Here is a 27,141-nt window from a genome sequence, read left to right as displayed (position 1 = left end):
GGCCACTTACGGTCCACGCTGTGATTTCCTTCTCACTAAGGCAAATCCAGCTAACCACAAAAGTACTTCTGCCACCCCCACTGACCAGCCAGAAGCTATACAAGCAAACCCAAAGATTTCACATCTATGTCAAAATGCCCAGCCCAACAACCCCCTACTCAGGAGAGAGGTTCTTAAAACCTGTTTCACCAACTCCACACAGATTCTTCTGGGCTGTACAGGATCCAGCCACAGTCCCAGGTCACTATATACTTGAATCTTATCCAAATCACTGTGCCATGCCAATCCTTTAGAATCTAAAATCTAAAGGTTTATTGATAAAGAAAGAACAGGGTAGGACAGAAAAGTAAAGTGATACTTTACATACATCAGTTACAGATATTGATGTAGGCCAGTGATGTTATAGGCTAATTCTTGAAAGTTTCTGGAAATACACTCCATAAGGGGTATGAATCTAGGTTACATAGTCATAGTTACTGGAGCACTGGAGAACTGGATTACTGAATACAGAACTAGAACATTGAATCCTGGAACACTGAATCCAAGATGCTCACTGCCATGACTATCTTATAGTTTTCCCAGTGGAGGGAAAAAGTCCTTTCTTCTTCCATGGGCCCTTGGGGGTCAGGGTCATCTGCCATTGGTTGCTGGTTTTGCATAATGTGTGGAATGGATATCTGGGCATCTGATTTCAATTCCATTACTCAGCCACGTCACCTGACCAATAGGCTGCATTCCATTGAAAAGTCGCAAATTCCTGAGATGTGTATTTGACATCTGGGCCCTTGTTTAGTCCATCATCCTGGCTTGGGTGGTGATCTCACCTCCTATTATGAAATTTATCACTAGAACATTTCCAATATAGCTATGGAGCCAGTACGTGTAACTGCACATACACACATGGCACAGATGTACAAGTCACATGAACAGATTCAGGGCATTACAAGTTTTTAAACACCTCACTTGGCCCATTAGTAGCACAAGAGTTAGTACCAAGGATCGCAGAAATGGCTTCCATATCCAATTTAAAAATCCAATAATGTCACGCCAGCACCCTTGAGACTAGTCTGCTTCCAGCTGCCCCCCAGCACCCCGAGGCCTCAGACTTGTCTGGCCTCCTGTCAGGCTGGCTGATGCTACCCATGCCATGAGTCTGTCTGCTGGGTCCAGGTCCCATGTGCCAGGACCACAGTGAGAGGTCCCACCCAAGCTGGCCAGGTGATGCTTGCAACACGTGCTGTCTGCACCCACCTCCCTTACCCTGGGGTGTGTGATACATGGGGTACTCACCAGAGCAAGCCTCACCCAGCTCTGACAATCCCCTGGATGTGGCTTGGCTGCTGGGGACTGGATCTCGGACAATGTAGAGGCTGCTGCTGGCCTCTGAGTCCATATCTGTCTCTGGCTCCAGTTACAGCAGGGGCTGTGGTTCAGATGTCTCCTCTGGGGGCTTCTGCTGCGATGGGGGGTAGGTCTTGAGCACTATGTCCATGCTGCAGCACAGCAGGGATGTATTCCCCCCTTGGCCTTCCAGATGGCATGCAGCACCCTGTAGTGGGGTAGGTGGCAGGTCCTGCCCCAGGTCATTGAGCAGCATCTCGGGCCTGGAAAAAGCCATGGTGCCATTCTTTTAACTTTTCCTGGATCTGCTTCATGCTTAGGGGAGAGGCAGCCCCTTTTCAGCCAGGGTAGTGGCCATTCTCATATATATGGTGTGCTTAGCTTTGGGGTCTTGAAGGGTGTCCTCCTTCCCCTCACAGGTCCAACAGGGGTTGGACCTTGGCTCCAGTCCAAGAGGGGGCCCACCTCTTGCCATGCTGGGTGACTCCTGGAACCCCTCAGTCTGGTCCCTTGAGGGCCTGGGGAGGTTGTGGGCTCCCTTTTTTTCCTACTATGGGGAACACTGGCTGAAAAGGAGTGGCTGTGAGGACATTTGCACAGCAGCTTGTTGCTCTGCTGCTCGCACACTCTCAGCTCCCTGCCACAGGGTTTCCCGGGCTCCCTGCAGCTTTAAGAATGGCCAGAGGCAGGAACCATAGAGTGCTAGTGGCTGTGGACAGGGTGTAGTGCCCTGGAAGCCTTTTCTGTTGACAGAAGCTCCTCCCATCCCTCAGACCTCGAAACCTGCTTTTTTTCGACAAAGATCTGTTGACAGAGGCATTCTTCCTTGTGGCAAGTGGGGTACGGCTGTTGACAAAAAGTGCTGTGTTCTGTCAACTAACCGTCAACAGAACACACTTGAGAATCTGGATTCTACATGGGTTTTGTTCACAAAACTTCTCTTTTTGCCAACAAAACCCTCTAGTCTAGACATAAACCAATGATCGGGCCCCCTTTAAGACTGGTTCAGGTCCACTTGCAGGGACTGTCTGTTGTTCAGCTCTGCCTGTAGCTTCATAGACTGCTTCTTGCTCAGCCCTGCAAGCATTACTTCCCCTTACCTTTTTTGGCCAACCTCATGGTTGCAAGGGGTTGTGGTCCTTCCACCAGGATTCCTGAGAGAAAGTTGATCATAGACCCTTACACGCCAGTTTAGTGGCAGGAGAAATGCCAACTTGGAGTACATTAGTATGCTGAGGGTCCAAGTTAGTGCTTTATCTTAACCTGCTTCCATTCATACATTTTTTAAAATATATGTATTATACTCTTAAGTAAGGGGAGTGGGCATATATAAGATTTGTCATGGTTAGTTTTACTGCTTTTAATGCCGCAGAACCCATATAACTAAGGGAGAAGGAATTAATTTCCTCTTGTTCATGATCAAGACTGTCTACACTAGAAGCATCTGTCTACAGAACTTACCGTCAGAAGAGATGTTCTGACAAAACTTCTGTTGACAGATCACATCTACACATAAAAGCAGATTGATCTTTTTAGCTGCTGTCTTGATAAAAGGTCCCCCTGAGCATCTACACAGTTTCCATCAACAAAACACATTTTGTGTAGGGATGCTCCAGGAATTTTGTCAACAAAACCACAGTTTTGTCTACAAAATTCTCTAATATAGACATAGCCCAACAGAATTATTCAAGTATAACATAATTTTACTCATATGAATAAAGATAGGCAAGATCTTAAGTGTCTCTGGAGGATTAAGGGCTGGTTTTCCATGTAACTGTAGTCTTCCCAAATATTTACACCATGATAATTTTGGCTTTATAGCCAAATCAGATGAAGAATATTTGTTTGATCAACGCACATTAAAAAAAGCTGTTTGTCCTTTTTCATTTTAGTCACATCATTGCAGTGCTGGGTGGGATAAATATGAGATTACATGCACTTTACACTTTTATCTATCCGGTACTCCCAGACATCTAATAATGAAGTTGTGGCCTCATTGAACCATATCAAACGTCTCCTCTATCTTTAGGTGTAACCAAGCAAAGAAGCACTGTTTCCACAGTTTATGGTATTCTTTTGAATTTTACCAAGGTGTTAGTCAAATAATAGAAAACATAATGGGAACTTGGTTTCACCTATTCATAAAAGAGCTGAATGAAAAACTAATTTTTCAGTTAACTGACTGGAATAAAAAAATGAGGTCTACACAAAATGATTTTTTAGTCATTCCATGAAAAAATTGTAAACATTTATCTCAGGTTGAACAGAACTTACTGTTTGAAGTTGTTCAGTGTAAAGAAACCCCAACATTTGAAGTAGGAAGCAGGCTAGTCTCAAGGGCAATGGTGTGACATTATTGGATTTTTAAATTGGATACGGAAGCCATTTCTGTGATCCTTGGCACCAACTTTTGTGCTACTAATGGGCCAAGTGAGGTGTTTAAAAACTTGTAGTGCCCTGAATCATGTGACTTGTACGTCTCGAATCTCACCGTCCTCTGATATCACAACAATCCAGTCACAACATGTCAGGGGAGAGTGAGAGACCCAGACGGACAGTGCTACCTCCCTATATAACCAACGGTTACTGGGGGGACCCTAGGTCACCTGACCCTGGTTTTCCTGCCTTTTCTTCTGGGGTAAATTGCTGAGTCATCGTAAACAAAATGGAGTCCTTACTGGCAGCCTACTGGCAACCATTTTAAAATTCCTTATTTAACAAATTTACCCTAACAATCCCCTCCTTGACGACGTCACACAATTTTTAACATATGGGAATGTCATCATCTTACATATTTATAACTGATCTAAAGGAATAACCTGTACTCTTTTCTGTTTAACCTGCCTAGAAATCTTTTTAACTCAGCAGATTATAACAATTAAGACTTTAACAATTATAATTTGAACTAACAAAATGACAACAAATGGATGCAAAAGAATATCCCATGCTTTACCATCTGCTGGGGTGGCAAATAACATTTCCCACCAGTGTGCAAAAGTTGATGAGTATTGCACTCTGTTCAAAATCTTCTCAATCTTTTTGGCCAAATGGTGAACAGATACCATTACGTTATGTCCTTCCTCCTTTAGGTTTTGTAACTGTTGTTTGATTTCTGGATGGGTAATTAACTGTTTCAAGATGTTTAAGTCAGTGCCTAAACTGATCGGATCTACATGATTGTACAAACTATAAGCCATTATCATCTCTTTAGTGTTTAACTGTTCTGAATTGAATCTAATATCACAACCCACTATAGATAACACAAAACATATACACAGATTAAGAGATGGATCATTATAAATGGTATATACATAATTGACTGTAAACTGAGGACATACATTTCTCACACAGATGCAATTATCGTTCAAAATGATTAACTCAGAGTGAGAGGTATCTCTAACAAACATATTACAGTGACATTTCCCTCATTCTTACTGAGGCAGATGTGAGGTCCTTCATAGATTTGTATGTTACACAGGTAAATACCATTAGATTTTGATGGGCCTGATGATGAATCAATTTCAAAGTATTCTACCTTTTTTAATTAGCCAACTAGGTAAATCTAAAGGGATCATTACAGAATGATTGATATTTAAACCAAGGGGAATTAAGGGATAAATCCATTGGAGCTCAGCCTCTTTTATAGTTAGAAGGTGGGTAGTAATTTGGGACAATTCAGGAATAAATTTAAAGTCTACCATTTCCCACAAATCTTGATGTTCCTTTTCAAAAGAGGTTACATCTTTTAAAATTAAGCCTTTTATCTCTAATGGGAGAATTCCTTCGAGACCTTATTTTACAATATTTTGCATAACAAATTGTAACCACGATGGAATTTGGATGCAACTTAACCCCCATGAAGTATTATATTGAAATCTGTTCATGGCCTCTATGATCTTATCTAAATCTCCCTCTTGATTTCGGTACCAATCCACCAAAGTGGTGATAGACTTATAATTGAATTCTGCTACCTTGTTAAGGGAATCTGACAAAGGTTCTTTTAGAGATGACAACTCATGGCCCATATTACTTAATCTCCAGGCCAATGACTCCGCGTTTAAGGTACAGTCTTCCTCCACCTTACGAGGGTAATTTGTTCTGGAAAAACCCCTCTTAGGGCAAATTCTCTTAACTCGAAAATGTAATTACCATTAATTTCAATGGGAAAAAATTTTATGTGTTCCTGAGCCCCAAAATTTACACCCATTTATGCTAAAACAACACCAAATCCCATTAAATCCGGTGCAAGGGGGCAGGCAGGGCAGAGCAGGGCACGGGGAGGTAGCCCGGCCTGAGCGCTGCTTAGGTTAAGTGGGGAGGGGGTGCTGCCAGGGGCTGGCTGTGTGGGGAGGTCGGCAGGCACAGGGGGCCCCCCGCTGGCAAGGGGTGATGTCTCACTCATGTGGGGCTATGTGGCGGACAGGCTCCACCAGCGGCAGCCGAGGCAGCAGTGGCGGGTGAGCCAGGCAGTAAATGGGAGGAAACGCTGCAGACAGCGAGTGGCATCTGAGGCACAGCTGTGCAGGGTGGGCAGCAGCGGCCCCTTAGCCACCCAGGGCGTGGGTGGCAGCAGCAGGGCAGGGAGAGGCTGCACGCCCAGCATCCATGTCTCACATAGCAGCATGATCTACTGCCAGGACTCAGAAGAGTCTACCTCCCCGCACCAGACTGCTGCCCTCTTGCAGGGCACCGCCACCCCCTGCACAGCCTCTTCGTCAAGACCAATGTGGCCGACTCCATCCCCTCAGTGCTTGCCTACCACAGCCACCAGCCTCCAAATCGGTCCTCGTAAATGTGAAGAAATGCCTCGTAAGCTGAAGTAAGGGTATTAAATGAAACTCCTTGTAAAGTCGAATTCTCATAACTCGAATGGGCTTATCTCAGGCTATGACTGTATTCATGATTCCCAATCCTGTGCCTACCCCACCTAAAATTTTTGCTCCTAAATCTGTTTTTCTCCTTTTTACAGCAGATAACACATCCCTTACCCATGTATCCCATCCTCGCAACAATGGTGCGATTAAAGGACCACACCTGGGTTGTATAGCCTCTGTGGAAAGTTGCAAGTTTACAGTTATCTTTCTCAATGCATACTGTGGGTGTGCAACTATTAACCTTTTTGAATTCTGCTTCACGACTATGGGTCCTATTTTGCTGATATATGGCTTTGGCAATATTAATACCTGTCTTGATATCCAGGATCCAAATGTTCCAGCAATAATCCACATTCCAGAATCATTCACTGTTAGTGTAGTATTAAACCAACCTATACAACTTGTCTTTTTAATATATGAAACCACTAAGTTGCATAAACTATTTACCTTCCCAGAAGTATTACACCACTGCTGATAACCATCTTTGCATTCTAGATTAATAAATACACTTTTTACTGATGTGTGTAAACTTATTAATTGAGTTCTAGAATAAAATTGCCCATTTGAATATATGGCAATGCTCACATTCCCTTCCTGGATTCTATAATTCAAATTGGTGTCAATGCAGGAACATCGTCTATGGCTGTCTGTCACTAAGCCTCCTTTGCATTTAGTTATGTTGGGATTTGTTAGATCCCATTTACACAAAGACCTAATTGTCTCCACACTGCCTTGCAGAAGAATAGTGTTTTTCCAGGCATCCGGCATGTCTGCCAGAATTGAGTGAGCTCTATTACCTATTTCATCCTTCCATTGAAGTCCACACCTTCCCATAATTGTATATGCATAAATGGAGATGGGACCTTGTACCTTTGTATTATGAGAAGGAAGCCATATACCATCTCTATATGTTTTACTGGGTAAATCTTCCTTAAAATTTGGATCTGGAATGACGATACAAAAATAGTGATCACCAGGGTTCACAATAAGAGCAACACTTAACTTTAAACATATTAAATTATATACATAATAACTTGTTAAACAGAACCGATGACAAGGTCTGTATGGGCACTTCATAATCTGGGAAAATAGAAAGACATCAATTAGGTTCAAATTATTACATCTTGCATCTTGTTAACAATGCTAGCCCCTTTCCATGGTTTTAGCTGACTGGCATGAAACCATTTAGAAACTCTCTTTCCTTTGTTTTTCATGCAGATTTCTACCTCATAACTGTAGGACTTGGTTTGTTTATAATTCTCACTGGTCCTACCCACTTGGGACTTAAAATGTGACCCTTTTCAGAACAGTATTTATACAACACCAAATCTCCTATTTCCTACTCTTTACTAGTTAGCCCATGATTTAGTCTTTGGTCCATATTTTTAATATTAGTCCTTAACTGTATCGCAACGTTATATTGAATGTTAGTAATATCCTCTAAGATCTTTTTAATCCACTGCTTGAGTTGCAATTTAGGCTGAAAATTATCAGGGGGCATTCCTCCCAGCCACCAATGTTGTGGAAGCCTCATCAATCTTCCAGTCATTACCTCATGTGGGGTATACCCATGCGATGCAACTGCAGCTCTCCATGCCACGAGTATCAGTGGAAGCTTCTGGTCCCAATACTTTCCTTGACAATCTATTACTTTCCTTAATGCTGTTTTTAACACTCTATTGGTACGTTCCACCAGTCCTGAACTTTGTGGATGACCTGCTATATGAAATTCCTGTTTTACTCCTAGGGCTATACATAATGCTTTTACTACAGAACCCGTAAAATGAGGACCTTGATCGGAGTCTATAACCTCAGGCAATCCGAACCTTGAGAATACCTCCTCCAACAAAATTTTTGCGGTAATGTTAGCTGTATTAGATTTAGTAGGGTAAGCCTCCACCCACTTAGTAAAGGAGTCTACTACTACCAAACAATACTTGTGTCCTCTAGCTGTTACAGGTAAGGGTCCAATATAGTCCACCTGCAGTCTTGTCCAAGGGCCTCCTATAAGTCGATGTTTTAAGGGAATCTTGTTTACCTGAGGATTTGGGTTATTTGCTGCACATTCTAGACAATTATTGATGCAACGTGTCACATCCTGTACCAAGCTAGGCCACCATGCAGTATTGATTACACTGTGTACAGTCTTATCCACACCAAAATTTGCTTGGTTATGTATTATCATAATTAATTCTTGCCTCAAACAGGTTGGGAACACGATTACAGGAAGAGCTCCGACATCATCTTTAATTGCCATTATTAGACCTGATTCGTCTTTAAAGATCTTATAATTTCTAAAGGTGCCTTTTTCTAATAACTGATGAATCTTTGTCTTTGTTCTGCAGTTCCTTAATATCTAGGTATTCCAAGTTCTTTATTGGACCTGATTTTATTTCGCTTACTCGTTCATCGGATAAGGTCCATAAAGCATCTTTGGACTTCATTGCTGCCTCTTTTGCTAGTAAATCAACATGATTGTTCCAATTTGAAAGTTCTCCCATGCCCTTTCTGTGTGCCTTCACTTTAAACAAATAAGTATCTCCTCGGTTTTGTGCCAGGTCCCACACATGCAATAAATATTTAGTATGTGCTATAAGATGCCCTTCTGCTGATCGCATGTTTCTAGTTTTCCAAAATTGGTAGCCATTCAAATAATGCCTGAATTACCCAACTTGAGTCAGAACATATACAAATATTAGATGTTAAATTTTCATAGTGCAGGGCAGCTAGTATTGCTACCAACTCAGCCGCTTGAGTAGATAATGGTTTTACAGTGCCCTGCAGCACCTTTCCCGAACTCGGGCAGAAAGCAGCATACCCTGTGCGTGGAAGGCCCTCTTTATAATAACAGCTACCATCTGTGACCCAAATTATTAATTTAGCATCTAAAATAGACTGGTACTTAATTTGAAGTTTGAATGGAGAACTTCCTTTGTTGACATTATTAGAGGGGAGGGGACACATATGTTCTTGGCCCTCTATCTGTAAAGCATACGGCAAGCAAGAAAACCGTGGCGCTCTTTCTATCTGGACATTTCTATTTAACAAACTCAGAGTCTACGAGGCTAAACGTAGATGTGACACTCTTCCCTCGTTGATCTTTCCAGATAATACATACCTAACTGGTGTGTGAGTTGGTTTTAAGATTACAGGAGACATTCCTATAATGTACTCCCACTGGCTAAGGGACCACACAAAAGCTAAGACCTCCTTCGCACAAGGACTGTATTGCTTTTCTGTCTCTGTGAGTACACAGGAACCATATGCAATGGGCTGTAATCCTATTCCTAGGTCCTGTAGCAAGACGGCACTAATGGCTTTGTCAGTAGTGGCAAGTTGGAGCTGGAATGGCTGATCCGGTCGAGGAAATGCCAGTGCAGGTACTGAGGACAAAGCCTGCTTTAATTTGACAAATGCCTCCTGGCAATCCTTGGTCCAAAGCCATTCATGATCCTTTCGTAATAAATTATACAGTGGTCTGGCTACCTCAGCATACCCCTCAATGAAGTCTTGAGAGAATGCAGTCAATCCTAAAAATGATCTTAAAGCAGAAACATCTTGGGGTATTGAGAGCTTGCATATGAGTTCTACTCTCTGTCTGTCCAGGCTTCTACCATTGGGTCCCAAATGTATGCCCAGATAAGCTACTTCTGAAAGTGCTATTTGTGCTTTCGCCGGATTGATCAAAAATCCAGCATGTTTAATTATGCTTAGCACTTGATTTACCGCAAGTAAATTATCTTCTCTAGAGATTGAAGGTATTAGTATGTCATCTACATAACTAATTACATTAATATTAATTTTAACAAGACCTGAATCATAGGACCATAACTTTGAAACTTGGCGGTGACAAATAGAGGGGGCACTGTGGAAGCCCTGGTGTACCCTGGTAAAAATGTACTGTTGTTGATTGTAGGTAAAGGCAAATTTATGATGGGATGATACGTGTAATGGAATGGAGCAAAATACGTTTGACAAATCCAAAATAGTAAAATATTTGGCCCCTGACATGATAGCCATCATTACTTTGTTAAATTTGGCCACCACTGGTGCCATTTTAGGTGTAATCTATGGTTAACCTCCATGTCTTGCCATCCGCCTTTAATACCAGCCATATCGCCGAATTACATGGGTTTTCAGAGGGAATCAATACAGTCTGTTGTAATAGCCCATTAATAGTAGACTTAATGCCCTCCTCTGCTGCTTGAGGATATTTGTACTGTTTCTGAGGTTTCGGGTTAGGCCCATTTACCCTTACTTCCCATTTTGTTTTACCACACTGGAGTTTGTTAGTAGCAAACACCTCTCTGTGCGGCATGATTATCTGCATTACATCCAATGGCCATGTTGGGATAACTAGCTCATCTGGAGCTTTTACAGATGCAACCCTATGGGATGCTGGGATTACTGCATATTGTTCATTACAAATGTTCTGCAAGAGCTTCTTATTTGGCAAATCTACCATTAGACTGAGATTATAGATTATGTCCATTCCCAAAATGCCTTGACCGTTTAAATCACAGATACCAAAGAAACCCCATGATTTTATAGTGTGCAGTGAATACTTGATTGGAACCGTAAAAGGCACTATGGGCTCCTTGCCATTAAACCCTTCTAATGTCCTTATATGCTTAGCTCTTAAAAGTCTTAAACTTGGATTATGACGGGAACATAACATTGACACAGAGGCACCAGTATCAATCAAAATTGATTGTATGATTTTACCAAACTTCCCCTCAATTAGAATCAGTGTAATAGGTCTTCCTGAGCTATCGTAACTGATATACACCTCTCCTGGGGAGTCGGAGGAAGCTTGGCCCCATCACAGTAAGTCAGGGCGATCCTCCTGAGGTCCTTTTGATTTTTCATGTAGGGCTAATCGTTGCAATAACTCTTCAGTTGCTAGTCCGTCAATAACTTCTTTTGGTTCATAATTTAAAAGCCTCTTCCACAATTCCTTTCTAAACCCTGAATAACTACCATTGCTTGTATGAGTAGTACCTGTAACTCCCGTTTTCTCATTTCTATTAAATTGCTTTGGTCTACACTTTTTATCACCTTTGGGGGAAAATGGCCCTTCCTTATACTTTTGGTCCTTATAACTGGCCTTTGAACCTTCTTGTCTCTTGAAATCTTGGGGGGTCCTTTTTTCTGTTACTACCGCTACTCGCCTTTTAAGATTTCCCGGGGGAAAAGCTTCTTTTTGCAATTCAAATGCTTCTCTAATATGGTTCTCTAACTCTTCCAATGTCAAATTTTGAACGTCTATTCGCCCCAAGGTAGGAGTCAGCCCTTGAAGGACTGCTTCCCTAAACTCTCTGGTGTCACAATGAGCAGCTCCTGCAGCTCTAAACAGTAATTTCTTTCTGTTAATATACATCTCAGGACGCTCCTGATTTCTTTGCTTTTCAGAGTAATATTTACCAATCAGGTTTTGATTGGGGAAATAGAATTTTAGTATGCCCTCATGGGTCTGTACGTGAGTAGCCATAGTTCCCATCTGAATATTGACAGGTAATGCACTAAATTCATCTGCAGCCATACACTCCCTTAACAACATTGCAATGTCTTCCATCCCTAGTCCAGGCATGGCATATACCCTCGCTGTCCAGTCCAATACTGTCTCGCTGTTTAATGGTCCCAAAGTCTTTCCAATTGTTCTAGCCTGTTCGGGTGTGAAAGCCTTAGTCTCCTGCCTTATTTTGGCATTTCTTCTTGAATTTGGTCCATAATTAACAACAGTAGTTGTAATGGGTGCCATAGGAATTCCCTCGCACATCCCTTCCTCAAGGCAGGGAGCACTAGGCTGTGCTATAGGAATTAAACTTTCATGCTGCATGATCTTTGCTTCTCCTGATCCCCTAATGTCTGACACTGATGACAACTGACTCACTGGAACTACCAGAGGATGATCTTAACAGATTCCTGCGAGAGGCTCTTAACATTCCCTTTACTCTAATAATTTGCCTTTTAATTCATTTATTTTCTTATGACAATCATTATGATTAGCCTTTTCAAATTGGTTTTCTCTTACTTCCTTTAGCAATTCTCTTACAGCAGACTGAGCCTCTTCTAATTTGATGTTTGTTTGCATCAATTCCCTTTCCTTGTTATGTACTTCATCTATCCTCTCTGATAACTGAACAGTTAGGTGACTTAATTGGGCCAAACACCCGTTGTTCTGGTTCTCTACACTTTCCAATCTACCCTTACACTTTTCAATTCTAGATTTCTTTCCTTTACAGAGGATTGAAGCTGATCTATAGTCTCTAGCTGCTGTTTGCAGACTTTATTTAACTCGTTAGCAACTAGGAAAAGACCATATAACAAAGCTCTTTTCCTCTGTTTCTTGTTAGGAGAGGGTTTTCCCTTTATGAAATTTTCCCAGCCTCTTATCAAAATTTCATAAGCTTCTACTCCCTTAAATAAATTGTTTGCCCGGGGATTCTTTCCTTTACTGAGATTTTATACACTGTACAGTATGGACCCTTTGTCCATGGCTGGCAGCCATCCAGCCTCACCCAGGAATTCAGAGACTCACAGAATCACAGAGTCACAGGGCTGGAAGGGACCTCAGGAGGTCACCTAATCCAGCCCCCTGCTTCAAGCAGGATCAACCCCCACTAAGTCATCCCAGCCAGGACCTTGTCCAGTGGGGACTTAAAAACCTCAAGGGAAGGAGACTCCACCACTTCTCTAGGCAACACATTCCAAAGCTTCACCACCCGCCTGGTGAAGTAGTTTTTCCTAGTATCTAACCTATACCTCTCCCTCTTCAACTTCAGACCATTACTCCTTGTTCTGCCATCTGACACCACTGAGAACAGTTTCTCACCCTCCTTTTTAGAGCTCCCCTTCAGGAAGTTGAAGGCTGCTATTAAATCACCTCTAAGTCTTCTCTTCTGTAAACTAAACAAGCCCAAATCCCTCAGCCTATCCTCATAGGTCTTGTGCTCCAGACCCTTAATCATTTTTGTTTTGTTTTTGTTTTTAATCATGTTGCCCTAATTGGGTACTTATCCTGGCACTCTATAAGTTCCCTGACACCTGGCAGCTACGGTGTCCTACGCAGTGGCTGGCTAGACCACAGCGACCCACAATAGCAGCAGACACTGTCTTTAGGCTATCCCACTTCACAGGCCCACTTCTATAGCCTGAGGCCCTAGTGGTCTTTTATGTTGGCTATTGAGCTTCTGGGAGCTTTGTGCCTTCCCAGAATCCAAATCCAAGGTGCTCCAGTAATGACCTTTGTCACTCCCAAATACCATGCACCTCCTGATCACCACTATGACCCTCTATTACAATGCTTTCCATCTAGACTGCTAGACTGACTGCTAGATTGCCACAGGAGGGGGGCCAAATCCTCCATCACACCCAAAGGTTACCCTGAGGGTACCTCTCTTCCCTTTTTCCACCACAATGAGAAGAACTTTTCCGGTCCCCAGCACACCAGGCTCCTGACTGGGGAACTCTATCCACTGCCACCAAGCAGAAGTTCTGGTGGGAACTCCCACCAACAGGTGAATGCTGCCCTGGCACCCGTCAGAGGCAGAGTTATTCCACCACCGCCCACAGCCACTGGGCTTCAAAATTGACAGAGCCGGATAAAACAAATAAACAAAATATAACAACAACCAATGTTCTGTATCGGGGTCCTGCTGCGGTCGCCCAACTGTTTGCAGGAAACAGTGAACTGATAATTAATTGATTTTAAAACGTGAAACCCCGGTGCATCTATCAACGCTTAGTAAACACTGGGTGAGGTACAACTATATAACTATTTATTTAATTCAGTTAACCTCACTAACATAACAATACTGTAAACTGAACTATCAATCTGGTTGTCAAAAAAAATAATGAAATAAACATATATCTATATACAAGAATTTACACAGACTGACCCCACCCAAAGTCTCTCATACCACGAGTCAGATCAGATAGGTTTTAAGTGGGATGCCAGGCTGATCTATGGACAAGCTGGCGATGTCTCCCTTCTCCTTTCTTCTTTCTTCTGTCTTCTCTTCTTTCTTCAGTTCTTCAATATTTGACATGTCATCCTGCATGCTGTATGCCTATAAGAAATGATTCCTGTGTGCAGGTAAGTCCATAACTTCTTGTATAACAAAACTGAACTTATTCAAAGAATGGACCAATATACACCCCACTATGTCAAGTAGAGCACATGTGTATATTTAGTCTCAGATCTCACTGTCCTCTGATAACACAACAATCCAGTCACAACTTGTCAGAGGAGAGTGGGAGACCCAGATGGATGGCGCTACCTCCTTATATAACCAATGGTTACCAGGGGGACCCTAGGTCACCTGACCCTGGTTTTCCTGCCTTTTCTTCTTGTATTTTCTTCTGAGGTAAATTGCTGAGTCATCTTAAACAAAATGGAGTCCTTACTGGCAGCCTACTGGCAGCCATTTTATAATTCCATACTAAACAAATTTACTCTAACAGCCAAACTGCTGCCCCACCGAGCAGTAGCTGTCTAGGGTTGCCAGCTCCCCTATGGCAATGGCTATGCACTTCTCCAGGGTCAGTGTGGGCCACATCCACATGTCCTGGCATTGGACAGTGGGAGCAAGCCAGCTGCAGAGCTCTATAAATGTGTGTTTCTTCAAGCAAAAGTTCTGCAGCCAGCATGCATCGTCCCACTCAGCCAGGACCACCAGTTAGAGCTAGTGAGATAGCTCCAGAGATTCCAGCAGGCCCAGGGGGGGTCACAGCCAGGTCCATGGTGCGTGGTGGCCCCCAAGCATGAGGCTCAGCTACTGGCACGGGTGGAGGGCAACTGTGAGGAGAGCGTCCAGCAGCACAGCCAGGGTGTGCAGGCAGCTCAGTGTCTGCTTTGGGTCCTCTCAGAAGCAAGGGTCAGAACCAGGCACAGGCTCAGCTTCACTGTGAACAGCTTGGCAGGCCTCAGCAGCATGTGCAGGGAGGGTTGTTTGGAAGGGGCCCTTTAAGGGAGCACGTGGCCAACACTCTTGAAAGTGCTTTCCGGCCATGCAACCCCATCCACACCATTTCCTGGCCTGTTCTTTTGAAATTGCACCGGGGGTTGTGTGGCCTCTCTCTTTCAAAAGAGCAGATCAAAACATTGATCCGCTTTTGGTCTATCGACACAGTCTTTCGAAAAGACGATTTTCCAGAATATCTTCTTTTGGAAGAATACTGTAGTGTAGACATGGCCACAATGTTTTAAGCTTTATTTGAAGCAAGTGAGCTTGGCTAAAAATAGTAGATGTGGACAATTTGTAGAAAGGAATAATTTTATTGCCTCTTTTCATTGCCTGACAAACACCAGGAGAGTTTATGTTTAATGGTAACCCATGTAAAATAGAAGAGGGAATAAAAGAAAATGTTAATTGCATCCATAATAGCCTTATTTCACTCATCTTTTTAGAGTTGCACAGAAACTTCCAATCTGCTTTGGCACAAAAACAAAAAGGCTTGTTTAAAAGTCTGTGTTTATTTCAGTTCTTTTTAACTTTGAGTTTTTAGGATGAATATATGTTTTCAGATATAAAGGGAAACTAAAGCTGTTCAGAATATTCATTACAAATGATTAATCAAATGAGTTTTGATACCTTTTATTTGCAATTAGTTTTAAATTATTTAGCCATCTCTGAAGAATGAACAAGTAATGTTCAGCAAATAATATAATTACATGGATAATAATTGCATTGGCTAAATGGACAACTTCAGAAGTGAGCTTAATGCACTCTTAACAGTTATAACTTGTGTCTTGTTCAGGCCTGCTCAGCATTTTCATGACATCAATTTTGATTCATTATCTTAGATTCAGATGCTACTACACTCAGCTGAAAACCATTAGGCAACATCTACACCAGAGCAGTCGGTCAACAGAAGTTGCTGTTGGAAGATATCTTCCAACAAAACATCTGTTGACAGATTGCAACCACAGACTAAAGTGGATCACTCTGTCTATCTGCTCTGTTGGCAGAGAGTGGCCAGACTGTCTGGCCACTCCCTGGACAGATGGCCAACTGGAAGCACAGCAGACAGAGCTGCCCAGTGTCCTGAACACCCTGTCTGTCAACAAAGGGCCCCCTAGGTGCCATGTCTATATGGGCCCTGTCTTCAGCCCTGCTGCTGCAGAGCTATGGTAAGCATGTTTCTGGAAATCAACCATGCCAGTATTCAAATGGGAAGCCATTTGCAATTTCCAGAAACCTGTTTAGCATAGCTCTGTTGGTGGGGCTGAATACCAGGGCTGGGCAGATGTGGCCAGAGTGTCCATGCTGACTTTATGTACACAGATTTTTAAAGAAAGGCATTCTGCCTCCTGGGGAATGGCAGAATGCTGCCAACAGAAGTGCTGCACGGGGCTAGCTTTGTGATTTGAGCACTGGCCTTACAAACCTTGTGTGGGGAGCTCAGTCCTTGAGAACACCATTTAGGGGCCAGGTGCAAGCTGTCTTTATGTCGGGGGGATAGCTCAGTGGTTTGAGCATGGGCCTTGCAAACAGTGTGTTGTGAGTTCAATCTGTTAGGACACCATTTAGGGGCCTGGGACAAATTGTTTTTATAGGGCAGGGATAGCTTGGTAGTTTGAGTGGTGGCCTGCTAAACCAAGCGTTGGAGTTCAGCCCTCAAGTCTACGTAGGGCATATGGTTTAAAGGAAAAAATTAAGGCTGGTGCTTGGTCCTGTTAAGAGAGCTGTGGATTGGACTTGCTGATTTCCCAAGGTCCTTCCAGCTCTATGAGCTGAGTTGACTTAATGTCAACAGAATACATTTGTAACATGGACATTCCACAAGTTCTGTCAACAGAACTCTCCACTGTAGACATAGCCTTAGACTTGCAGCAGCTTACTAATGCTGTTTTTTTCCCCTCACATGTGACTTCTAAAGTCACCCTACAGCATGAGGTTATGTTTAAACTGCAAAAAGTTGTGTTATTTATTTGGATTAGGTAACATGCTAGTGTTCCTGCCAATTTTGTGTTGTCTACATAGAGCTGGGGGTGGAAAGGAGTAGTTCAATAGAACTACATGGACTTTTCACACCCCTAAGTGGTGTTTTTATACCAGTATGTCTGTAGGGTAGTCCACAGCATCCATTACAAGTATAGTTTGCATACCAGTGAGTTGTGAATAGCATATGCTACACAGAGCAACTAAGAGGAGGGAGTGAATAAATATAAAAGTTAAGCTGGGAGCTAAGTAAATCAAACATTCATCATAACAGTTGACCTTGTTCAGCTTACACCAACATCTATCATCCTGTTATTTGCTTTTCATGTACTAGCACTCTGTCAACATCTCAGATGTTAAATCATACAAGCTTAGCCTTAATTAGACTCAGACACAAATCTACCCAAGAACTACATTCCCTTTAGTTATCTAGAGCTGTGGTTCCTAACCTTTCCAGTAACATAGTGTACTTCAGCGAGACAAACAATTCCATGGCACACCCACTTTTTTCAGTTGAATTGATTGCTAATAAACATCACTTTTACTTACATTTACAATGGTTACAGTCTTACTGGAGAGGTGTGCAACACAGTAGTTCATACAACAAGCTAAACAGGGATCAAACACATTGGGTGAGTCTACACTAGCCGGCTACTTCGAAGTAGCCAGCACAACGTCGAAATAGCACCCGTTGCGTCTACATGCGCAATTTACTATTTCGATGTTGAAATCGATGTTAGGCGGCAAGACGTCGAAGTTGCTATTCCCATCCAAAGATGGGAATAGCGCTCTACTTCGACGCTGAATGTCGAAGTAGGGTGTGTGTAGACAATCTGCTTCCCACTACTTCAAAATAGCAGGGTCCTTCATGGCAGCCATCAGCTGAGGGGTTGAAATGCTCCATCCAGCCCCTGCGGGGCTCTATGGCCTTTAAAGCACCATGGACCCAGATTTCCCGTGGCAGGAAGCTGAGAGTGTGCAGGCAGCAGCACATGCACGTGCTAGTCCTGCACGCCCTCTCTGGACCCTGACTTGAGCACCCAGCGCCATGGCACCCAGCCAGTCCCCAGAGTGTCCCCAGGGCTCCCCTCCTGAGGGGACCCACGCACCCCCAGCAGCCAAGTGGGGGGCCAAAAAGAGGCAGGGCCCCTCCTGGTTGGAGGCCAAGCTCTGAGACCTGCTGGGGCTCTGGGGTGAAGAGGAGGTGCTCCACGTGAAGGGGAGAGAGCAGCGGAATGCAGAAGCGTTCACCTGACTGGCCGAGGGCCTGGCCACCCTGGGTCACCCTGCCCACACTCCGGATCACGTCTGGAGTAAGGTGAAGGAGTTGCAGCAGGGGTACACCTGGGCCTGGGACTCGGCCAGCCAGTCTGGGGCTGCCCCCGCCGCTTGCTCCTATTACAGGGAGCTCAGGGCCATCCAGGGCCCCCAGGACACCTCCTCCCCCCCAGCCACCCTGGACACCATGGCTGATGAGCCCCAGAAGGCCTCGGAGCCAGAGTCTGGCCCAGAGGCCAGCCCCACACCCCGGGGCCCACCCGAGGAGCCCCCCCTCGCGACAGCGGAGGAGGGGTCCAGCAGCGAGGAGGGGGGACTCCTCATCGACCTTCCCTCCCCGAGCACCAGCTGGGCATCCACCCACCGGGCTTCTCTCGACCGTGGCAATGGACGGTCAGGTACGTACCCCACAGAGCACACATCCATGGGCCACAGGGCGGGAGCACCAGACACGACTGGGACCCTCACACACCCCCAGCAGACCCCAACCGGCAAACGCCCAGCCACAGTATGGTCCCAGGACGGCGGCACGGCCATCAGCACCCACACCCATGGACAGCACTCAGACTTAACCCTGGGGCAGGGGGACAATGCCATGGTGACAGCCAACAGGGACATCAAACCCACCGACAGGGACAGAGACCCAGCACCCAAGAGGGGGTGGGGGGAATGGGCCACGGGCCAGGGCACTGTACTAACAGCCTTCCCCTCCCTCTCCCCCTCTCTCCAGCTGCAGCATCCGATGCCCCAGCCAGCCAGGCACCGTCCATTATCCCCGACAACCCGCTGGAGGTCAGCCACTGCCAGTGGCCAGAGACACCCCCAAGGGCAGCAGGACAGTCCCGCCACTGCTGGACTCTGGGGATGGCCCCTGTGGACCCACAGCTCCTGGCAGCTCTCCGGCGGCAGACGGAGGTGGCAGAGGAGAGACTGCGGTTTGAGCGGGAGGAGTCCACCCGGCAGTTGGCAGCATGGGAGGACTTTATGGGGGTCTTTTGGGACATAGCTGGGTCAATCTGGGAGGCCATTGCCTGGCTCCCGCCCCCTGCTGCCCCCCAGGCCGCCCTCCCCACTGCTCCAGGCCGCACTGCCTGCCGCCCCACCCGCCTCACCACCTGCTGCCCCGCCTGCTGCCCCACCCGCCTGGCCAGTGGAGGCATCCCGGCCATACTTGCCGGTCCTCCCAGCCCCCCGCTGGCCACGCTGGGGACCGCAGACACGAGGGTTGCGAGCCATACCCGGCGGGGTTTGCACCCCTCTACCCCTACCCCGGACTGATGGGCCAACGGCCGAGCCGTCCGCCGGGCCCCCATGTATATAGTTTTCCCCCATGAATATAGTTGTCCCCCTTTTTGTATATTTGTATAGTGTTGTATATCCGTTGCAGTTTCTGTTTTGAACAAAACAAGTTTTGAGGTTTCAGAAAAAAAAAAGTTTTATTTTCCAAAAAGCTGAAGGCGTGTGCTTGTTGGGGGGGTGGCATGTGGGTGTTGGGGGCAGTGTGCGGGCAGTGCGGGCTGTGTGTGTGGGGGGTCATCTGGGGAAGGCCAGGGAGGTGCTCAGGGGTCTCCCTGATTGAAATGGGCCTGCAGGGCCTCACGGACCCATACCCCGTCATGGTGGGCCTGGTGGCTGGGTGCAGTGGCCGGCTGGGGGAAGCCTGTGCGGTGTCGACCGCCCACCCCTGGACGAAAGCCTTCCCCTTGCTCTCAATGATGTTGTAGAGCTTGCAGCATGCACCCACAACCTGGGGGATGTTTTGGAGGCTGACGTCCAGTAGGGCAAGGAGGCACCACCAGCAGCCCTTCAGACAGCTGAATGTCCTCTCCACCACCTGGTGGGCATGGTTCAGGCAGGCTTTGAACCACTCCTGGCTGATGTTGAGGTGGCCGGCGTACCTGCGCATGAGCCAGGGCTGGAGGGGGTAGGCCATGTCTGCCACGAGGCAGAGGGGCACGGTGGTGTCCCCCAGAGGGATCTCCCTCTGGGAGACGTAGGTCCCTGCCTCCAGCCAGCGGCACAGGCCCAAGTTCCTAAAAACACGGGCATTGTGTGTGCAGCCGGGCCAGCCCACATACACGTCCTGGAAGTGGCCCTGACTGTCCACCATGGCCTGCAGGACCACGGAGTGGTAGCCCCTGCGGTTTATGTATCTTCCTCCGCTGTGGTCCAGGGCATGGATGGGGATATGGGTCCCAATCAGGGCGCCAAAGCAGTTTGGGAACCCCATGGAGGCACATCCGGTGACAGCTGCGTCCAGGTCCCCGAGTTGGACGACCCTCTGGAGCAGCATGGCATTAAGCGCACAGACCACCTATGGGGAGGGAACACAGGTGCCCATGAGGCTGTGCAGGGTGCCCCAGGGCCCTTCCCCCAGGCCTCCTTCCCGGGCACCTCCCCGGGTACCCCATCCGCCCAGTCCCTCCCTCCCCGGTGCCTCTCCCTCCCCAGCCCCACACCCAGTCCCTCCCTCCCACCCCCCCAACACCACACCCAGCCCCCCCCCGGCCCCCAGTGGGTGCGTGCCCAGGCCTCCTTACCTCCATGATGATGGCCCTGACGTGGCCTTTTCCACTCCAAACTGGTGTCCAACGGAGTGATAGCTGTCTGGACTGGCCAGCTTCCAGACGGCTATTGCGACCCTCCTCTTGATGGGGAGGGTGCGCTGTATCCGGGTGTCGTGGTGCCTCAGTGCTGGGGTGAGCCACTGGCAGAGCTCGAGAAAGGTCTGCCGGTGCATGTGGAAGTTCCAGAGCCACATATCATCATCCCACTCCCGCATGACGAGCTGCTCCCACCACGTGGAGCTGGTGGGGTAGCTCCAGAGGTGGGGGAGCAGCTGGTGAGGGAGGAAGAGGGGAGCCCGGTGGTCAGGGGAGTTCCCGTCTGCCTCCAGGGAGGGCTTCTCTGGCAGGAACCACTGGGCAGCCTCCCGGGCAGCACCTAGCAGGGCGCTTGCCCCCTGAATAAATACCTGGAGGGTCTCCTCTTCCTGATGCTGCTGCTGCTTCTGGGTGTCCATATCTACTGTGACTTGGTCTGAGAGAGAGTGGCTACTGCTCTGCAGACCTCGTGCTGTGCAGGCTGGGTGTGTCTGGGAGGGGACCTTTAAAGGAGCGACTTGCTGTTGCCCTGGAAGAGCTAGTCCAGCCTGTGACCCGGTCCGCGGGCTTTCCTGGCCCCTTATTTCAAAAGAGGGTGCTTGTGTGTGTGGACGCTTTGCATTTCCTTCTGGGGCGGCTCCTTTTGACGTTCCCCGTCACTACTTCAACGTTGAACGTCGACGGCATCAGCCCTGGATGACGTGTAGATGATACGTGTCGAAGTAGCCTATTTCGATGTTTTTACTTCGAAATAGGCTTCTTCAACGTAGTGTGCTACTGTAGACGTAGCCATTAATATTTCAAAACCTCTATAGAATCCACCATCTTAGACAGCAAGCACAGACATATTTGCAAAATCTGCTCAATGCCATGCTAGGAATGTTGAGTGAGAAACCACAGAGAGCAGGCTCCCCTCCCCGCCAGCACATTGGAGCCAGGACATGGCATTAAACTGCATCCCAGCTCCAACAATCTCTGCCTTCCCTCCTTCCCCCTTCTTGTCTCAGCAGGGAGTGAGGCACGCTCCTCAACAGCTCATTCTGGCTGGGAAGCAGCATTTCATCTGCTTCTTGGTGTAAATGGGGTCCTCTGGGGTTGGCGTTTCCCCCCGCGGTGGCTCTGCAAAGAGCCACTGCAGGGGGGAAATTAACAAGCACCATGCCAGCTAGGACTCACACAGCCTTGCTGCTGGAGCCCTGGGAGGTTCAGAGTCATCAATTTACAACCACAACCCCTTGTGTTGGCTCTGCATAGGGCCACAGAGAGGGGAAATAGACAAAATTTCACAGCACACTTGGACAGTTCTGCACATTGGTTGAAAACCACTGATCTATTGTGTTAAACGCATTCAGATAATTTGACAAAATCCAAATAAGTGTCTCATCAATTTGATAATTTTTTAAAGCTTGGAATTTTGGGGTAGTTTTGTAAAGTTCATGAAAGATTTATGTTTGGCTGCTTCATCTTTCTTTGTCATAAAGTCTTGATGCACCCAAAGACAGTGGTGTAAAACAGCCTATATCTTCTGCATATCCTCTAACAATCATCACTGGTCTAGTTTTTAGATGGAAGTAATTTACAACGTGTGTGTGAAAGCTAGACAGACCTTACTCACTGCTCACAATGAATTTCATGGGAATTCTACAATTAATGTCAATGGGACCAATATAAGGGCCCTAAAACAGTATATTACATTTATGAATCAGTGTTTTCTTGATTGCAAATGCTGTTATAATTATCAACCTATATTCACTCCCTCTGTGGGACTGCTGCAATTTTTTTCTGAATGAAGGCGAAAAGAACTGTATAGCATTTTTGATAATATAAACTTGTGAAGGAAAATATCTGTAAGCCTGAAATAGGTAGCAATACAATAGAACACATTTAAATGGTTATGGTAGTGATCAGGGCCATAGATCAAAATATTCAAAGAAAAGGTACGTACTAACTCCTGTTTAGCATCCATTGCTCTAATGGACCTCAGAGCTCAGCACACTGAAAAATCAATCCAGTTTGATTGGTGAGGATAGGCCACATGAACACCTGGAAAGCTAATGACTCACCCACTCTTCACGAATGCGTTCGCAAATGATTGACATCACTTTTTATAAAAGGATAGTTTAGAAAAGAAATAATGACTAAAATGAAATATAGTTATCTTTTATTACAGTATGTATCCACTAAAGAATGACAAGTGCTCATATGGAATGTTGTTTAAACCTTGAAGGTGAAGTATTGCTTTATGATGTTTGATGGCATTTTAGTTTCATTCGCTCTCTGGTCTATAGTCACCTATCTGCCTTTCTTTAATTACTCGCTTATCTGTCCTTTGAAATATCTGTTGTTATGCCACTTAAAGTCACGCAGTTAGAGACCTAATTTGCTTTAATCTTTTAACAACAACAAAAACAACAATAACACTTATATTAGTATGTTCACTTTCATTATTATTCCAATAAAAAATTGTACAGGGAAATGTGTTTTGCAAAAACTCACACATCATAATACGCACCTTTTAAATGCTAAATTTCAGTGGCTGCAGAAGAGGCTTTAAATATAGGCACCTGGATAAGGAAGTTATTTCAGCAACCTATTTTATTCTTTAAAAACAATTTAGGATGTTAAGTGGTTCAAGAAAGTATACTCAAGGCTTAAATACTGCATACAATTATTTTATATCAACTACATAAAAATAAAGATCTCCTTAAACCACTTTACAAAGAGAGTAACCTGTGTTGTTCTAATTGATGCAGGCACACGCTTCAGAAAAACAATGGTCAAATTTCATTTAGCAATTAAATGTCCTGACCCAGCAAGTTCAAGACTTCAGGTATGCCTTGTAATCAATGGTAACATGGTCATTTGAAGCAGAACTCACTCTTAACTTCCCTAGGCAGCACCACAATGAGGGCAGGATGACTGGGGCACTTGTCCTGTGCACAACATAACCAGGGGCACTGCTCTGACAAGTTGCAAGTCCCCTTCCCTTCTTTCTCCAGGTTGTCTATGCTGGACTCTGCCCCAGCCTGAGCAGGCAGCTTCCGGGAGCTAAGGGGTTACCTCCCTCTCCCATGCTGCAGAGCTTTACCCTCTGCTCCAGGAGGGTGTGGCGTTTAGGCTGCTCTGCACATCCAGCTGAGCTTCTGGCCACATGCTGCTGCCACCACCATGTGCTTTGGGCCACCCCCAACCATTTGGTAGTTTGGTGTCTTCTCTTACAGGGCAAATAAGACCTCTGGAGTTTTTTTTTAAAGCTCATTATTTTATAATGAGTCACAGAGCGGTAGTTGTGTTACTCTGTATCTTCACAAAACAAAGAAGTAGTCCTGTGGAACTTTTAAAGTCTAACAAAATAATTTATTAGGTCATGAGCTTTTGTGGGACAGACCCACTTCTTCTGACCAGAATTTTCCAGATCTGAAGAAGTGGGTCTGTCCCACAAAAGCTCACTTTTTATGTTTTCCTTTATTGATATCATTAAGAATAAAATTTTACTTATTGTCTTAATTATCTATGTAAAATATGTTCCTAATATTATTGAGAATATATATTTGTATGTTACTATCATCATCATGATCAATAACCTTGGGCTCAGCACCCGTTGGTGTCTGATGCCTCATTAACTATTTCCTTCCATCTTTCCCTGTCCAGGGCAGAGTGGCTTAGTTTCTGTAGACTACCTCCACACAAATCTACTATATCATCTATCCATTCTGTGTGGGCTCTGCCTCTCCTATTCAAACTGTCCATTATGCCGAATACCAGGGTCTTTATTTTTCAGTCGTCGTTCATTCTGCAAATATGCCTAAATAGTAGTAGCTTCCATTTTATAGCCTTCTGCAGCAGGCTCTCTTTCAGCTGTATCTTTCTATATAATTCCTCATTGGTGACCTTCTGCATTCATCCTATTCTCAGAATCTTTCTATAACAACTCCTTTCGAATGCCAATATTCTTCTTTTCAAATCTTTCATTATCTTTCATGTCTCACATCTGTATAACCTGCTGCTGAATACACACATTTTCAAGACACTCGGTTTCATTTTTGAGCTAATTGCTTTGCTTTTCCAGGTCTTATCCATTGCCTTCAAACTCGCTCTTGCTTTTGCTATTCTAGTCGCTGTTTCCTTCTTACAGTCTTAATCATACGTTATGTTACTCCCCAGATATGTGAACTTCTCCTCATTTTCTAGTTCAATACCATTGACACTGATTTTCCTTCCTATTTCCTTATCTCCAAATGCCATTGTTTTGTTTTATTGAAGTTCATAATCAGTCTGTACCGCTTCCCTTCTTCGTTTAACACCTGCACTGTTTTCGCTAGCTTCTCTTCATCTTTCTCAATGATAACTATATCATCTGCGAACCTCAAGTTGTTAATTATTTTCCCATGCACAGATACCCTTTCTACCTCTTCCTTGATCTTGTCCATCTCTCTCTCCAGATGTGCGATGAAGATACTTGGCAATATTGGAGCTCCTTGTCTCGTACCTCTACTTGTTTTAAACCAACCTCCCAACTCCCTGCATGTTCTCACCACTGCCTCCGCATTGTCATTGATATCCTTCAACAATCGTATCAGTCTGCTATCCACTCCATATGACTCCAACACCGCCCAAGTCTTTTTCTGATCTATACTGTCAAATGCCTTTTGAAAATCAATGAAGCAAGTGTATACGTTCTTGGTCTTTCATGGAGCTTTTTCTGCAATCAGTCTTAGTGCCAATATCTGCTGTATGGTACTTCTATCTTTTCTGAACCCTGCTTTCTCATCTGCTATATGTTCTTCTATCTGAGATCTTAGTCTCTTTATCAGTATCATCATCAAAACCTTGCCTAGATGACTTGTTAGGGCAATCATTCTGTAGTTCTTGCGCGCCAATGTACTTCCTTTCTTGGGTATCACAATGAAGGGAGAGGGGACAGTCAGTGGATGGCCAGTTGAGAAGACACATGCCTGCAGATTTTTATAAAATCCTTGATAATTCTGTTACAGAAGAAAGAGATTTCTGTTAACTTTGCCACCTTTGCAGATGCCCTGCTTTTCCTTCTTTCCAGCTGGAAAAATGGAATCTTGCTTACCACAGGAGGGGAATGATGGCAATGCAACGTGGGAAGATGATGTCAAATACCAGCCAACATACCCAGAGTGCTATGGGTATGAGGGAATTGTGGAATCGGTTCCCACAATGCAATGCTGTAACAGTTGATGTTTGCCAAATGAGTATGGCAGCAAGAAGTCAACTTTGTGAGGAGCATGGAGGGAGGTGAGGATAGTCAAATTTGAATTTATAAAATCAGTGTTACAAAATCAATATTAATAAATTTGAATTTATCTCATAGTGTAGATGGACCATTAGTCTACTAATGGATTTAGGTCAAGAAGTGTTTCCAAACATTATGTTTGCTCTCAGACAGGGGGAGGGAATTCCACACTGAGGGGAAATTAGGAAACATTTTTTCCAGGTTATGAAAGTAAAAGCAGCATCTGTTTCAAGCTGTTTAAAGTGTTAACATGTTAGAAGTTGTCTTAACCATTACAGATAAATGGAAGGAAAAAGTTTAAAATAACATTCCCCTCCAGGTCCCAGAACACGGTGCCACACATTCAGTCAACAGGAAGGGCTAACACTCCAAGGTCATGCAGGCCCTTGTGGGCCACTGAGGACAATTCCTGGATGTCTATGTCAGGGGGTCAGGCCAGACCCACAATGCCAGGGTCTTCCAGAACTCCAACTTGTTTCAGAGGATGGAGGCCAGCACCTGCATCCCCCACCAGGAGCTGACCATGGGGGACATGCAGATGCCTTTGTACATGGTGGGGGATGCAGCCTACCTGCTCCTGCCATGGCTCCTGGGGCACCCAGATTGGGCACCTGGACCACACACAAGGCCTATTCAATGCCTGCCTCACTCAGCCAGGAACACAGTGGAGTGCACCTTTAAGCACTTGAATGGGAGGTTCACTGCCTCCTAACATGGCTGGATGTAGGGGAGCAGAACTTCCCCAACAGCGTTTTCACCAGTTGTGCCCTCCACAACCTGGTGGATCAGAAGGAGGGTGGCTTCCTCCAGGGGTGAGCAGCAGAGGATGGTGGGCC

The sequence above is a fragment of the Carettochelys insculpta genome, chromosome 3 (genome assembly GCF_033958435.1).
Source record: "Carettochelys insculpta isolate YL-2023 chromosome 3, ASM3395843v1, whole genome shotgun sequence".
Classification (NCBI taxonomy): domain Eukaryota; kingdom Metazoa; phylum Chordata; order Testudines; family Carettochelyidae; genus Carettochelys; species Carettochelys insculpta.
The sequence above is the reverse complement of the archived record's forward strand: the minus strand, read 5'-3'. Positions refer to the sequence as shown.